Genomic DNA, 17,946 nt, shown 5'->3' on the forward strand with positions numbered 1-17,946 from the left:
CAAGAACCAAATAATAGACTGCATATGATAGAATATGTTCTGAACGAGAGTTAGGCGAAAATTTTTCTCCGTTTGAAAATCTTTGCGGCCGCTTCTCTAGTACGTCAAATTCTGCACAGGAATTAGTCATCTTAGATTTAAAAATCTAATCAGTTGCCGTGCTTAATTTCTGACTGTATCACTATTAGGCATAAGAAAAATACGAATGTAAACATGACACGATACGTATATTCTTCCGCGTTTGCTGTTGTCTCACTCTAGTTTCGTAGTTTATTAGGCAGATAGGATTTAAATGAAATAGCAGCAAACACGAAAGAATACGTGGCATAATGTTTACATTCATATTATTCTTATGGTGAAGAGAATACTGCATGTGATTCACATTTCGTCAGGTTCCTATTAGCAACCACCTCTTCTCACAGGTAGTAAAAAATTCAACACGTAGAGTTGGCCATATTGACAAACATCCCAAACAGTCTGGCCAGTCGGATTTTCGTAGTACATTGAAATTCTGCTACATTCGAAGATGAACAATACGGAATTTGTATTTACTTCGTTGGATAAGGCGGAGAAAAAAAGCTCGTCTTCCACCTTTTTTTTTTAATTTATTTACTGACGCAGAGATTTTGGCGCCAGTATTTATCTCTGTGCCTACAAAGCATCCCCTTGTAGCGCTACATATATACGACGGCAGAAGTTAGTTGTGGCGGCACCTACCAACATTTTTCAGAACTTCCGCTTGCTTTGCACTTGATTCTAAGCCGCAGGCGGTTTTTTGGATTACAGAAACCGGAAAAAAAGTGCGGCTTAGATTCGAGTAAATACGGTACATTAGCACGCAAGACATGACTATGACACAACATTATTTTTATAATTTGTAATTTAATTAAAATGCCTCACTACATTGTTTAATTTTATTAATGATTTATTTGCCACTTTTTTCCTTTTAGAGGCAATTCTTCATGCAATTATGTTGTCAGGAATTCGTCTGCTTCTGTTGAGCTGCAGTGAGTAATGATGGAGCACAGTGTGTTACTGTTGGTCTTTGATTCCTTACATTAAATGTATGTGATAAACTCTGTACATACTTTGCAGTGCATGTTCTATAGGAACGCAGGCATGTTGCACATTTTGAGGACCATGGAAATTGATATTTAAGGTATTCAATTAGATTTAACGCTAGAACCGCTGGAACATATTGTATACCTAGAACTGCTGATGCAATCATTTTGACCACTATATGAAAATTATTATTTTCGTTCTCATTATCATCATTCAAAATGTGTATTTTAGGTTAATAAAACTAAAATAAGCCGAATTATATAATTTTTTTCAAATTTAATATTTTTCCATTTATTGAAAAAAAGAATGAGTTTTTAGAAACATTTTATCTAATTAACAAACACGGTTTTTACTTCAAAATCTTTTAGTAAAGAAGTTGATGTATTTATTGTGCACTCATTATTATAAAATTAATTATGCAGTATTTCAGGTAGTGCACTTATAATCATGAAATCTGTTTGCCAAATCCACATACGACAAAATATTTGTAAAACACTGCCTGTCTTTTTCTTCAGTTTATTTGCACTCACTGATGTGTATTGCATATCTTTAGCAGCAGGAACTACATACCACATCCTTAGTTATGTCCTTTGAACAAGAACCATACATTCGCCGTTTGCACTTTTTGCAGATATAATTGTGTTATTCCTACACTTCTTTATTTGACATGGTCTCCTCATTTTATTTCCTTCCACAGAGTTTCCAGATTCAGCTTCTATTTCCTTCAAGTTACTTTTCGAGTCCATGTGCCCCATACAAAGCTCCTCTGCTAGCTTCAGGATATAATTTTGATGAATGATCTTCATCCCTGTTACTTTCTTGAAAATGATCCATGAACTGATGCTTACCAAGTCAAGAATATTATAAAATACATGAACTGGCCATCTACAAATACCAGCTCGAACAGTGTATTTTCTTGTCATTTGATCCACCACATCAGCACCATACTTTGTATTGTTGTAGAAATAAACTGTTTCTAGAGTTTTTTGTGGACCAGTTTGAAGTTCAACTTCTGAATGCAAAGTGCTATACCAAAGCACATTCTTGTTTTGTTTGCCTTGGTATACAGCAATAGTGCCAATGGAATGTTTGAAGAGACCTGAGTTGTAAAGATTAGCCTCCATTGCCTTCACAGCATTAGAGATTTCTCTTCTTGATTGTCTAATTGTTCCAAAAATGCTAGTACCATTAGTTCTCAACTTCTCGCCCAGTTTCACTGTTGTAAAAAAATTGCCCGTTGTCAATGTTTCGCCCCTTCTTTTGAAACGGCTCCATCAACTCCATTACTACTCTTTCCGGAAGAGTCTGGTCACGTGATCTGTGGCCGTCTTTTCGTAAATAAGGGAACCCATTGCACAGAAACTTTGAGTCAATGTTAACAAGAAGCCAAAATTTTATGCCAAATTTTTCTGGTTTTGTTTTGCTTGGAAAAAGCTGTTCATCAGCAGTCAGATTTTCACCCGGAACATGGTCAAATGGCAGTTTTCAATGAATTTGTTCCAAACTTTTGATACTAAAGCAAATTTATCTATCTTCAAACATTCTGATCTTGTGTTTCTAATGTCGAAGCACAAAAATCTTAGAATTTCTCGAAAGCAGTTTCTCCCCATAGTATCACTGAACATAGGTGGGCCCCACTTTTTAGGCCACAGTTCATCAAGTTGGCTCCAAGAACACACCGAGCATTCAATAAGGCAATAAAAGCCTCCAGCTCTCCAAACTTACACCCCATAATTCATTCCCTAGAACATGTTTTGCCTCCGTTTCCGTACAGTGTCTTTCAGTATTGATTCATCAGTAAACAGACACTATGCACTTACTACACTGGCGTCAGAAACATACTGCTTTGAATCTGGTGTAGGTCCTGGATTTTCTCTCATGATGAGATTCGCCAATCTGCCAGATGTGGTCTTTCCAAACTCTGCTACAGTCCATTTCGTGATGCCATCAGTACCCAGCAACACATTACATGGTCTTGGGAGGCATGTGTTGATCTGTCCCTTCTGACATCTTCTTGTATGTATACATTTTCTGCTGCTGTAATAGAACAATAGATAACTTCAAATTACAAGTGTAATTATCTAGATCCTGAATTTTATATGGAAGTTGAATTTTGACGTGTAAATAACACGTTTCATAATTATTACTAACCTGGCTGAATAACTACGTTTTCAGCATAATCTGAATCACTGCTTCCAGAGTGATTGTTTAGTTGACAGTAATCGTCATCCTGATCTTCTCTTAGGTCTTCCGCATCTAGGTCACATTCTCCTTCAGACTTATCATCTGAAATATAATGTAAGAGAGTGAACAATTCTGCATCGTTAAGTGATGGAAATCTACGAGCCATGATTACTATGTTGCTATGAGCTAACGAATGAGGATATGACTGGAGACTCAGAGACAAACAGTGGACTTAAGTAACTTAAGAGTTTCATTATTGTGGGTATTATTGCTGTTTTGAGACTGATTGTTTACAGATTTAATCTCAACCTGAGGAAGAAGGACATGTTGTAAAACATTTTATTACAATAATCAATACAGCGGTCAAAATGACTGCTCTTGCAGTTCTAGGTATCTGTGTTAACAGTGTCCTAACCATTTTTCAAAAAATAAATACATTTAGTACGGGTGATTCTGATTTTTAACCTGCAAAAGTCATTGAAGCTCATTGCAACAAAACAAAAGTTGCAGTCAATATAACGTTTTGAAAATGTGTTTCACAGGGTGTCTACGACCCGGGACAACCGGGAGATCCGGGAAAAACCCGGGAATTTTTTCATCCGGGAGAAAACTGGGAAAAACACGGGAATTTATTTTGAATTCCGGGAATTTTTCATTGTTTCTGTTCTCGGTTAAATTTCTGTAATTTTGACTGATAAGAACCAATACTCTAACAAAGGATATTACTGTATCCTGTTACTGCAGAATAATAATGCAGCCATAAAACATGAACGAGAGAAAAAAGTAAAAAAAAACTTAAATTGCAAAAGAAATGCGCCATATACAGCAACAAAACACAGTGCTCATACAAGTGTCTGCCAACAGCAAAATGTGTCAAAGGCTTTAGGAAGACTATGCAATGCTTCGTAACAACAAATTGCCTCCGATGAGCATGACTTCACAACTGTCAACATTAGATTTGTTTTAGCAGTTACGAGTGGGATCATGCGCATGCGCAGTTGAGCAGTATCTTCTTCCACTTCTGGCTACAGAAACGTGGCTGTTGGCTGTGTAAGCAACCGCAGTAAAAAAAAAAAATAAAGCAGCATCTAGGTGCTATCGGGAGAAATTTTACTGGCAAACCCAAGCTGCCAGATTGTGCATCAGCCCTGGATCTAGGAGTGGGGGGGGGGGGGGGGGGGGGTAAATTCATATAAAACATGTTTTCCAAATCGCCTAGCATCCAGTGCACGTTGGTCTATCGATTATTCGTATGACTTTGAAACATGTCCCTGTTGGTTTTTGAACATTGTGAACACATTATAAGTTGATTTCTGAATGAATCGTAAGTTGATTTGTGAATGCGTGCACAGTGTACGTGATGTCTCTGTCAGTGGAATCCTCGTCACATCTAGAAATAAACTTTCCTGCAGACAAAAGAGGCTATACGAGCTGAGCAGAGTATAGCCCAACGAAAGAAAGCCAACCACTGTCTGATTCTGTTGTTGATTGGGTTTGTGAATGGTGAGCGTTGTTATGATTACCAGCGAAATCCATAGATTCAGACTACCAGAGTGCGAATAAACGACTAACAGGGATAACGTGTAAGAAAGATTACGTATTATCTTCTCGGTGTATCCAAGAAAATGAAATTTTGACAGAAAATTTTTGGCCAGCTCGCTATACTAGCAAGGGCCAGTTGTACAGTCTCCGGCTAGCAGCCGCTTTAAGGTCTTTCTGCAAGTAGCGCAGAAAACGTGTTGTACGAACATGTAAAAATGCCTAACTGGAGAATAATCGCGGGATAACTAAACTGGTGATTCCGGCAGAGTTAGTGAAGTTAACCGGCGAATAAGCTTTAACATTGGCAGGAATAGATACAGAATTAGTGATGACAACATTGTTTGTTAGAATGAGGAAATAGAAGAAACTGGGAGATCACACAAATTATGGAAGAATAAGACGATTCCAAATTTCTATAAAAATTTCGCACTACTACTTTTCGATCTCATGCTTGAGCAACTGGAGCGTATGAATGAAGTGTAAAACTATTTCCTAACGTAAAGCTTTTTGCTTGTAGTAGGCCTAATAGACATTTGGTATTGGTACTTAGTGAATTATAATCTGCCGTGTTATAAAAATGACCATTTCTGCCAAAACAGTCTCGTTTATTTGGCGTGTGTTACAATTGCTGCAGTGTTATAAAGGCCTATTTTGTTTTATCTCTCAGACAGTGACAAAATATAGGTACTCAGGTCGAGAAACCACACCAATCTTGGGCCTATTTGTAATTACAGCTTTTTCAGTATTAGCCAACGACATTTCGATATTTCATGTAGCAAAACGTTTGACGAACTTTGATGAGGTAACAGATCCTTTCGCAGAAAGGAAAGCATGCCATGTAAAGCTGTAGCAAGATTATAGAGAAAAAAAATTCTAGGAGCTAAGGATTGAAGAAATGTGTACTGTCTTGCTTGTCTCTTCTCTTTACTGGTTTTATGTATCCTATACTTAATTTTATGTCACACAAAGCAGCAAGTTGTTAGCTAATAGGGAATAAAGAGTGGAAATTTTCTGAAGAGTTTTTTGGCAGGATGTCAAACCGGCCAACTGGAAGCAGGAGAGGCACCATAGGTCATTTTAATTTCCGCTGTTCTGTATATAGTTTGATGGCATCCAGTACAAAATATACTCGTTTTAATTCCACAGACCGAACTACAGTGACATGCTATAGAAGAATGCTGTGTGAAGAGGTGTGGTGCTGCATTTTGCCACACTTAAGATCAGATAACATGTCTTACAATTCCTCGGACATGTATGTTTTATGCATCAGAGTCTTCAGAAAGACGTGCGCTACAAAATGAACATATTTCTGAAAATTCGATTTTTAAAAATTTTTGACGTCCTATCTCAAACGCTCGAGGGATGCCACTATCTACTATTGCCCCGTTTCAGAAATATCGTAGATACAGGTCTGAGTTATAATAGGGAAGCGGGTAGCCTCCATGTGACCCATATTTACATTTAGAGATTTTGCTGTTTCCTCTTTGTCTACTGCACTCACGTCAAATGAAAACAAAATTGATTTCTTTGGCCAGGAGCTATCATGTGAATTAAAATACATTCACATAATTACGGAAGGCTGAAATACGTTATTAGCTTCAGATTTTATTTTATTTCCATCTTTATGACAGTCAAGCTTTAATTGCCATGCAGAACAATGAAGTTATTTTTATGGGTTTGCTGAAGAAATTTTCTTTCATTAATCTTTTCTGACGAGGCAGTCAATATATTTGAAACAAAGGGTTTAATTTCAAACTATTGGCTAGTTTTAACTGTTCGGTGGATTTCAAGTGTACGTTTTCATCTTCTAGCATGTATGGCATTATGCCATAACAAAGAACCAGACATGAGATAACAAAGTACTGGTACCCAAGGAAATTTACATCCCGAAACCACATTGTAAAGCTTAATATCAGGTCGATGCCTACTTCACTGGGAATCTGGGACTCGTTTAAAAATCAGCTCTTTGATGATGAGCCACTTAGAAGAATTTATAGCCCAGAAGATCACACTTTTATGTCATTACTAAAAAATGTACTGGCACATTTGTGTATATCTTAAAATGTAATACGTGCATAAAAGACCAACATTATATGTGAAAGCTTAGCTTCTCTTGCAGCGTATTGGCCTTAGAGACCAACATTATATGTAAAAGCTTTGTTTTTCTTGTAGCAACATTATACATATTAATTTAAACCAGTAACTTTTCCTGTTCGTGTATTCGCACTAATTAACAGTGATGTTGCTATTGGCTGACTACACCACATGTCCGAATCTCTGAATATCCACTGTCATCGGCTGGCGAGATCATGTGACATGAGCTATGACTGGCTTACAAATACGCATCGCAATCTCGATTTCAATGCTTTGGAAAGTAACATGCGGTGTTTGGTGGAATTCGAATTTATACTTTCGTAATACGAAAATATGCAGCGTACATGTTACTGCACATCAAACATCTTTCCAAAAGGTGTTTCATTTTCTAAAGCGCCGGGAAATTCTATGCCCATATAAAACCATAACCATTCAAAGGATTGATAAGTCGTACAGTTCCGAGAGAAAATATACTGTCAATTAACAGGGAAAAACTATGTTTCCACCCGGTAGAAAGTGTATTTTTAACCGGGAAATCCGGGAATTTGTTTTCTTTGTCCACGTATACACTCTGGTTTCAGTCGTTTTGACCACTCTGATGGTTCTAGTGTTAAACCAACAGATCTGTCCATATTTGAAGTCACCCATAATGGAATGAAGTTGCTAACACCTAACTGCTACTACAGAAAATTAGCACAGAGGAACTATATTAATCAGCATGTTCTCTTTATAACTATTCCCCTTGACATGTTGATTCTATGTGATGAACAAAACACAAATTAGTATCGTTGACAGTTGTTCACATCTATATAGAGATGTTTGGGTATTGATGGAACTTGATATTCATAAAGCGGACATCTGTGGCCTTCAAAACAGCTTACAGAGTTGAGACTGCAAGAAGGGTGAATGTGTAAAGGTTTTCTTTTGGTTTCAGTAAAGAATTTCTTCCAACAGTTGTCAGCTCCATGAAGTAAAACAGAAAAAAATAACTTTGTGTGCCCTTGTACCCACCATGATTTGAAATGACAACCCACAACACTGTCGCATGGTAACATTTGCAAACCTCTGAGCTAATGAGGTGGAGCTAGCAGCAGCATCCTCATATTGCAGCCTCGTCATGCATCATCAGACATAAGAATAGTTGTGACTTGTAAAGTACAGAATACCCGGAATCCAAAAATGAAGTTTTACTTCCCAGTGTCCCACCTTACGTGAAGATTATGTAAAATAAAGAATTGAGGTGGAAGGTGAATGTTTAGTGAAGTTACTGGATCTAGTCAGTGAAATACAGGAAAGTATAAGCACTCTCTCTGTGTTGCCAAATGTTTGTGACAATGTTGCCAATTCTTAGCTGTTCTAAGGAGAAGTTATGTTGCGAAATGCTCAAAGTGCTCGTCATGTATTGTTATATCTTGATGCGTTCTAATGTTGTTTTTAGACTATCTATATGTAAGTCAGTCAATTACATTTAATCCAAAATTTCTCACTTTTTAAGCTTTCCAGCTTGGAAGGGGGCTGTTAATCCCAGTGTTGTATATCATCAGCGTAGGGATATCTAAGCTAGTAGCAGTGGATATGGGGGATATGGCATGTGAAATATTGAGGTATACGATATTCCAACACGATTACACTTTTTATAAATAATAAAAAAAAAAAAAAAATAAAACCCGTTAATAGCTCACATCAAAAGCTTATTTCAATTGAGTAAGAAGTAATTGGAAATAAAACTTGACCCACATCATGAAACAGTAGGATATCACACACATTGAAAGTTGAAATCGACTATGTATGTTGGTGGGGGTGGAACCAAGAAGAACCACAGTTAACTAATTATTTGAAGCCACGCAATTATAAGTTAATTTCAGCATTCAGAAAAGAAGAAACTGAGAAATATGTTCATTAACATGGAAACAAAACTGCAGATATGGGCAAGGTGTGTCATTTCAGCACCTTCATACATTTATCCTTTGAATCATCCAAGCGACATTTGCTTGTGCAATTTAAATATTTCTTATTATCACTACCGCTTCTTGGCCCTGCCCATTCTCAAATGAATATATAGAGACAAATGTGGAGACATCATTGGCATTATTTAAAAAAATCATGTGCCATGCATATTTGTGCAGAGATATGCATGGCACATGATTTTTGAACCATGACAAGATGTGTCCACATCTGTCACTACAGAAGCACTTGGGAATGGACAGTGTCTGAAACTAGTAGTGTAAATAAAAAATATAGAGAACACAGCCTGATGGAACAATGTTGTTTTTCAAATTTATGTATGTTGTTGCTTGCTTGTTGCAGAACACTATGCCTGCACCCAATGAGATATTGGATCAAGATTGCCAGACGGCTTATGAACTGTAGGTGAAATGTAATGTCACAGGTGAAACATGCACTTGATTACCTGGAATTTAAATAATACTTTAAGTAGCTGTGTAAACAAAAGCAGTAGGAAGCTTTAATTTATCCACTGTCATAACCCATTTGAATAGCAGCACGAACATCGTCTTCCAATTACAGTTGTTACACTGCAGCCAGCAACTTAGCCAAGGAATGGTCATGGTCACAATTTCACAGGTATCTGTAGCAGGTGGAGAGACCACACTGAGTATTTGATTGTTAAGTAATATACTATGAATGTTGCAGAGTTCTGCTTCCATCATCAGACTTCTGTTGCCATCTTTGCTTATTGGGCTACTCCTATTATCCTGAACATAAGACAGCGAGGTAAATGTGTGTATTCTGGGTGGTGAAATATTCAACATTCCATTCTTCCAGATTCACCAGTCATACAGATCGGTACAAAATAGCGAATTAAGGAATAATCATAGTAACAATAACAATAATAAACTGATAATGAATGTAGTTTATTGCATTACAGAAGAAGGTTGTTGATTTAAAATTAAAATAAATAAAAATTGGCTGATTGTTTGTTAGAACAATACAAATTTTTCCTCACATTTTGTTATTGAACTCTGTTCCGGCTATCTGCAGAGATAGAAGAAGAAAGTGAAGTGTTACACATCGGTAATCCAACAAGATTTGAACCAACAACCACCTGTACCTGAGATTATGAAACATAGCTGGCATCATGGTGCTAACATGACACTGCAGTATTACTCTCTCTGCCATTGCTCTGGTGCTAGTCAATGCAGACAAATCACAACATGAAATAAAGAACCAGTTGCAACTTAACCGTGGATTGACCTTCCAAGAGACGAAAAAATGACTATACAAGATTTAAAACAGATGTTTTTTATTCTCCGGTCTCATTGCATATTTTCAAAGATTGTGCAGCTGAGACTGGAGCACATATAAGACTTGTTTTAAATATAAGTACAATTGTTGTTCTCTCACAGTAAACAGAGTATCAGTAGTGACTAATAAGAGTACTTCATCAGTATGAAATGAGACTTCGAGAAGTTAGCATACGTAGCATCAATACCAAAAGTGAGTGGACGATCACAGAGGCGCCAGATATCATCAGCAGTATTTCCAACTCACATCTGCATTAGCACTAGGAAGAAATTCATGAACAGCTCAGAATGTCCTGACTGCTATTCACAGCCTGCTCCAGTCAGCCCTCAGCGGAACTGTGCTACCAGACACTAATCTAAGGTAAGGCCACAGATCAACAGCAAATTACAATGTTGAAAAATGCAGATGAATTGCACACTCATCCTGCTCAATTAGATGTGAAAGCTTACTTTAACAGAACTACAGTTGATTGCAAAATGACCATGTCCAAAATGTCAAGAAACAGTAAGATACTTTGGAGTGTTGACTTCAAAAGGACTGTATTACATCTGGTGGTGTGTAACATATAACTATCAGGAATACCACTAAAATGTGGCAGTATTATAATATTGTAACGTGGAATGTACCCTCATTGGTGTGTTACAGTGACAAACTGTTTTCATGAAGGGTGATTCAACTTTGCTGTGATTGTGTTGATGTTCTTCCAGAGCAATTGTGGTTTCCTGTTGGACTTTTTGTGTGGATTCTGCATTATGGTTTAGTGTTGGTAGTTTGAAAAGTATTCTACCTTGTGATGTAATTGCCTATAGGACATCCATGATTACCCGGCCAGAAGTTGTTCCCCTTGCTGACATGTCTGGAAATTTTCTTATATCTAAACCATTGTGTGCAGTGACTCGTATGTGTAAATTATTGAAGGATGGTTCCTTGTCCATATAACTAACATAGCAATACCATGGAGTAATAAATCAAATTGTGGATGCACAAGAAAAATTTGAATGTATGATTTCTGAAACAGAAGAAAAAACAGAAGACATGAAAATGTGCAGTTGTGCACCCTTGTACATTTTTCGCTGCCAGGTCTACTATAGATAATGGATCCTAACAAGCGTGTTCAGTGCTTCCATAATTTTTCCAACTTGTTTGATACCGAGATACTGAACATAATACAGATTCATGTCACTGACGATTACTTTGAATCTCTTCAGAAATGGTTTTGATGGTGATGTAACTTTGTACTCACAAAGCAAATGTCTCTGGCATCTCCTACGAGGTGCTAGGACCCAAATGAGACAGAGGATTTCTTAAGATTCATCTCTGATTTTTGATGTGACAGTTGGAGGCTCAATTAAAGAAGTAGCAAAAATGATTAAACCTGCGTCACAGGTGGATTTTCATGTATTAATATGATGTGTGTCTTGTGTTACACTTTGAAGTAACTTGTGGCACTGCCTCCAGTGGCCACAGAGTCCTTTCTTTGTCACAACACAGCACATCATGAAAAGTGACTGGTAATAGCAAAATGAAATTAATAAGATACAGCACTTGCAGAAAATTTGGAACTGATTTTGAAAGAAGATACGATGTTAGAAAGTGACAGTTGGAAAAAGATGCAGGCATGCTGAAAGCTATTCATTGTTGTAGAACAATAAAACATTTTAACTTGTAGGTGCTCTGCCATCAATTAAAAAATAAAGGACCATTTATGATGAAGGGTATGTCTCTTTTTTTCTGAGTAGATCATATATGAATTTGAGTAATGCAGATTCAATTTGTTTCATTGGATTTGTACGTAGGGAGCCACTTTTTGCATAGTTGGATGATGTGATCAGAGCCAAAACCAACTGCTATCTTTCACATCACAATGGCCGCTTCAGCATTCATCTTTCCACCAACGTAACCACAACAGATGGCTTTGCATGCTACTGAGGATATCACTTTCTCTTGTCAATATATCACCCAAGTGATGTGCCAAATATTTTGCAAAAGTCTTCAGTTGGGCTCAAAATACAATGAAAAGAAAAAAAATGTAAATTGTTTATTTATCAACAGCAAACTATCCAAACAGGTTCACACATTCCTTGATAAATTAAAAAGAGATCTTTTATGGAAACTAACACACAGCAGAAGCCACAGAAATGTTTGGAATACTGAATAAAATGCCTAGAGACATTTGTGGCATGGGTGGGCCAAAGTGTCCATCCCCATATTTCCAGTGAAACAGATGTTCTATAGTTCTTGAGCAGTATGTGCACTAATTCAACTATTAGTTGCTGCGCACTTGGAGAGATTTTTCAGTGTCCTGGAAATGAAAAACTTTTTGCAACAAGGGGACTGAAGGATGTCGTGACTCTTGTAGGAGATTAAGCCTGTAGTGACTAGCTGATTTAGCCCTTATTTTGATTTTAGTGACCTACCAATCCTCCATCATTTTCTATGATAGCACGAAGGCATTGGGGCATTGCCAATGCTAAATGCATACAGAGATTTTCCTGATCGTTAATCTCCCACCATGTAGTGTTTATGTCGGACCATAGGCTTTCTGCATGCACCCATGCAATGACTGTGGCATCTAAACTAGAGGTTTAAAAGTAACAGTAGGAGAAGGGGTTTCGCTTTCCACAAAACTTGGATGAGAGCAAAAATGGCATCTGTGTTCATATTGGAGGCTGGAATGTTTGGTGTCGGGCTTACATGTTTGTACTCATGGATTCAAAACAAGTCTTGTAAGAGTTTACTTTTTTATTTTTGTTGTAGTTGAAATGCGTGTGTGTGTGTTACATCAAATAGTGGAGAAGTTGGCTGCCCTTTTGCTGGACTCTGTTTCATGGCTTCACCTGTTCAAAGTGACGGCTACCCTTTACGTTAGTATACTTTTTTCTGTCGTTTCACTCATGAAGATACAAGAATGATACAGATACATTTTATGGGGAGATATGCTCTGCAGACATCACACACACCTGCTTGCACAATGTGCTCCATTTACCAAAGGTGCCCTCAGCTGCTGCCGTTGCCTCTTTGCACCTCGTTTCAATGCTGTCACTCACAGCTCGGTGCTCAGAACAAATGCCTACAGTTGACAGAAATAACTGACTTCAGAACATTAATGAAATAAGTTTCCCCTCCAGTTAATGACAACTAAATGCCACTGTGAGGTGTACTCATGAAACAGTTTCCAGTGTTGATATAATGACAAACAGCATAAAATGTGTAAACCGTATCATAACAAATAATAACCATACCATAATAAATTTAGCTATGTCATATTAAACCTTTACGGTGAGATATCTGGCACCTGAAACTAGATCACTGTTCTTTCCACCCTGATCCCGGTTCCTGACTTCACATGCTTCCCTTTTCAGAGAGGCTGGCAGAAGCTAGTACAAATGACCTGCGATTGGTTATATCAAAACTATATCAAAATCTGCCAAGATAGTTAACAGTATAAAATTCAGGCCAGTACCCATACATCCATGATTTCAAGAAACATACAAATCTCATAAATAACTATTTAAACAAAAATTTTTTAATATAATATATTTTTAGGCTGGAATGAAAGACACAAAATAATTTATCATAGCCCCATGCAAATTGGTTGTATTTTCTCTCTTTGTCATCTGTTTTGTAATCGGTGTAATGAAGGTAGTTGGCAGCTGTTATCAAAAGTGAAAGTAGAACAAGAGTAAGGAAAGAGAGAAATGAAAAACAAATCTCACGTAGAACAGGAATTGAACCCACATACCACAGTGTGCTAGTGTGGGACATTACTCATACTGCTATCTCACCTCTTTTCAAGAGGAATATCTCCTGATCGATGTCCACTAGGGTGAATGGTTTATGGTGAGATATCTGGCACCTGAAACTAGATCACCATTCTTTCCACTCTTATCCCAGTTCCTGACTTTACACGCTTCCTCTGTCAGAGAGGCTGGCGGAAGGTAGTACATATGACCTGGGATTGGTTATATCAAAAATCTGCAAAGATAGTTAACAGTACAAAATTCAGGCCAGTACATGTACATCCACAGCTTCAAGAAACATACAAATCTAATAAATAATTATTTAAACAATAAAAAATTTTTAATATAATATGTTTTTAGGCTGGAATAAAAGACACAAAATAATTCCTACTAGGCCCATACAAATTCCTTACTCAATACAGATAGTCCAGAAATTTTGAGCTTGTGAATTTTCAATAGCTGTGACAATACTTGCCAAAATTTAAAACAAAAAATGTTGGATGCAAGCAATTCTACCTCTTAGTCAAGATTTTTTTAAAATAATTGTTTTATATTTTTTAGTCTTGTGTGTTTGAAATATTTCAATCAGTGTCAAACATTTTCCTGAGGTTACAACAGAGACATGGTAAATTTCAGTTGCCCTTCACCTGAGTCAACCACTGTATTGCTTCATCCTACTTATATCTTACGACAGGGTGGTGAAGGTAAAAATTAGAGAGAGTTCACCTTACACAGAGGCTTACCAGCACTCGTTATTACTGCGAAACATCCAGGACAGGAACAGGAAAAGGGGGACATAATAGTGATATACATACTAACCCCAAACACGCACCAGCCAAGAAAGCAAATTAATATTTGATTGTCATCCAGTTCTGAGGTATGTTGTAACTTTCTTGTCTGTAGCTCATCAGACAGTTAGTTTAAAATCAGTTGGAAAATTTTTACGGAACAGACAGAAAAGCAAAGGATCATCCATCATATACCAGACATGAAAGTGAGTTAATAATGTATTGTCATCTAGTTCTGAGTTGCATCGAAACTTGCAGATTTCAAGAACAGGCAGACACAATAAGGTGACCTAATAAAAATGTATTACAAAACATGAATAAAAGGAGAAATCGATCGGTGTTTTGGGACCGATTGCAAAATTTTACCAAACAGGCAGACATAAGGAAGTGACCCAATAAAAACATGTTAAATACATAGAAAAGGAGAAATCAGTCAGTGTATTGGCAGTGTGCTTACAGTAGGAACAATACAGAATTGTGTGTGGTGCTTCTTAAAAACACTGATGGATGTGTCTCGCCTTCATTGATTTAGAAGTGGTGCTAACTAGAATCTGTAATTTGAACAGTATAAAAAAGTTAGGCTGGCATGAGTATGGAAGATTAGTTGCAATTTGTACATAAATAAGAATACAATAATTATAAATTGAGTAAAAGAGAAATATGAAGTCAGAAATGAGTAAGGTGTGGATGTCCTGTGCCTACGTATCTGCTTGAAATACAGGGTGTTAATAAAAGTACTCTCATATTTTGAGAGGTGATTGTATGAATCAAAACAAGATAATGTCTACATCTACATCTACATCTACATCTACATGGATACGCTGTAAATCACATTCAAGTGCCTGGCAGAGGGTTCTTCGAACCACCTTCACAATTCTCTATTATTCCAATCTCGTATAGCGCGCTGAAAGAACGCACACCTAGATCTTTCCGTACGAGCTCTGATTTCCCTTATTTTATGGTGGTGATCATTTCTCCCTATGTAGGTTGGTGTCAACAAAATATTTTCGAATTTAGAGGATAAAGTATCCTTTCCGTGACGCTCTCCCTCATATTTCACAATAATACAAAACGTGCTGCCCTTCTTCGAACTTTTTTGGTGTACTCCATCAGTCCTATATGGTAAGGATCCCACACTGCGCAGCAGTATTCTAAAAGAGGACGGACAAGCATAGTGTAAGCAGTCTCCTTAGTAGATCTGTTACATTTTCTAAGTGTCCTGCCAATAAAATGCAACCTTTGGTTAGTCTTCCCCACAACATTTTCTGTGTGTTCCTTCCAGTTTAAGTTGTTTGTAATTGTAATACCAAGGTATTTAGTTGAATTTATGGCTTTTAGATTAGACTGATTTATCGTGTTACTGAAGTTTAACGGATTCCTTTTAACACTCATGTGGATGACCTCACACTTTTCTTTATTTAGGGTTAACTGCCAATTTTCACACCATTCAGATATTTTTTGTAAATTGTTTTGCAATTTGTTTTGATCTCCTGATGACTTTATTAGTTGATAAACGACAGCGTCATCTGCAAACAACCGAAGACAGCTGCTCAGATTGTCCCCCAAATCGTTTATATAGATAAGGAACAGCAAAGGGCCTATAACACTACCTTGGGGAATGCCAGAAATCACTTCTGTTTTGGATGACTTTCGTTCAATTACTACGAACTGTGACCTCACTGACAGGAAATCACAAATCCAGTCACATAACTGAGACAATATTCCATAAGCACGCAATTTCATTACAAGCCGCTCGTGTGGTACAGTGTCAAATGCCTTCCAGAAATCCAGAAATATGGAATTGAACTGAAATCCCTTGTCAATGGCACTCAACACTTCATGTGAATAAAGAGCTAGTTGTGTTTCACAGGAACGATGTTTTCTAAACCCATGTTGACTGTGTGTCAATAGACAGTTTTCTTCGAGGTAATTTATAATGTTTGAACACAATATATGTTCCAGAATGCTGCTGCATATCGACGTTAACGATATGGGCCTGTAATTTAGTGGATTTCTCCTACTACCTTTCTTGAATATTGGTGTGACCTGTGCAACTTTCCAGTCTTTGAGTACAGATCTTTTGTCTAGCGAACAGCTGTATATGATTGTTAAGTATGGAGCTAATGCATCAGCATACTCCGAAAGGAACCTAATTGGTATACAGTCTGGACCAGAAGACTTGCTTTTATTAAGTGGTTTAAGTTGCTTCACTACTCCGAGGATATTTACTTCTACGTTACTCATGTTAGCAGCTGTTCTTGATTCGATTTCTGGAATATTTACTTCGTCTTCTTTTGTGAAGGCATTTTGGAAGGTTGTGTGTAGTAATGGCAAGTATCCATAGGCTCTAAAGTGCATATCTTAAGAGGTATGAGCAGTTGTTCACCTTCACTACTGTGAAACACATCTCTTCTACCAAACAATGCCATAAGAAGCGAGTGGACCCAGACAGTCTATTTCAAGGCGTAAAGAGTTTGGCTTCTTACTGTTTCATGATGTGTGAGAAAAGGTTGATTTTCCAATATCTTTTTATTCCATGGGAATAAGCTTCCATTGCAAATTATTAATGTAAGCATTTTATTCCTTTGTATTTTGGGGGAATTGTATTCATGATGGAAAATTATATACCTCAATACCTCACATGCCGTATCCTGCATGAGTGAAACTAATATCACTGCCATTGATATCCCTATGTTGTTACTATATAACTTCCACGCCGGACAGGTTGCAAAATGAGGAATTCTGGTTAGATGTAATATATTGACTTAAATACATATAGTCTAAAAGTCAATGTTAGAAAGTGTCAGGAAATAAGACAGCATAAATCCAAATGCAAGTGTGCCTTCCCTCTGAGAACTGTATAAGATGAACACGTCAAGCATTTCACTACATAGTTGTTTCTAGCACAGATAAGAATTGCCAACATCACCACAAACATCTGACAACCTTGTGAGAGGGCATATACTTCCGCATTTGCCATAGGGTAGACCTGCTAAATTCACTTGACATTCGCCTTCCACCTCGATGGCTTATGGTGTATAATCTCCATGTAAGATGAGACAATGAGAGCGATCATTTCATTTTTGGACTCTAGGTATTCTGTTCTTACATTTATTGGTATGTCATCAGGGTCAGTGACGAATCTTGTGATATGAGAGGACTATTGCTAGCAACTTTTCATTAGATCAGTGGTCCTGCATGTGTGTTATGATGCGACTGTGGTCTGTGATGTAAGTTCAAATCACAGTGGGTACTAAAGCACTGAAAGTTCT

General features: G+C 37.3%; 1 protein-coding gene and 1 long non-coding RNA gene across 2 annotated transcripts in view; one reads left to right on the top strand and one right to left on the bottom strand.

Moving 5' to 3' along the window:
* LOC126189673 (glutamine amidotransferase-like class 1 domain-containing protein 1) overlaps positions 1 to 17,946 on the top strand; it is an 81,273-nt gene that overhangs the window by 45,297 nt on the left and 18,030 nt on the right. The gene's annotated exons all lie outside the window — the stretch shown is intronic.
* Positions 1,427 to 14,113, bottom strand: LOC126189689 (uncharacterized). The gene is made up of 3 exons (XR_007538191.1): positions 13,932 to 14,113; positions 3,214 to 3,348; positions 1,427 to 3,099 (listed from the first exon to the last, which is right to left on the bottom strand). It is a non-coding gene; the product is annotated as an uncharacterized LOC126189689 (long non-coding RNA).

Source organism: Schistocerca cancellata, chromosome 1 (genome assembly GCF_023864275.1).
Source record: "Schistocerca cancellata isolate TAMUIC-IGC-003103 chromosome 1, iqSchCanc2.1, whole genome shotgun sequence".
NCBI lineage: Eukaryota > Metazoa > Arthropoda > Insecta > Orthoptera > Acrididae > Schistocerca > Schistocerca cancellata.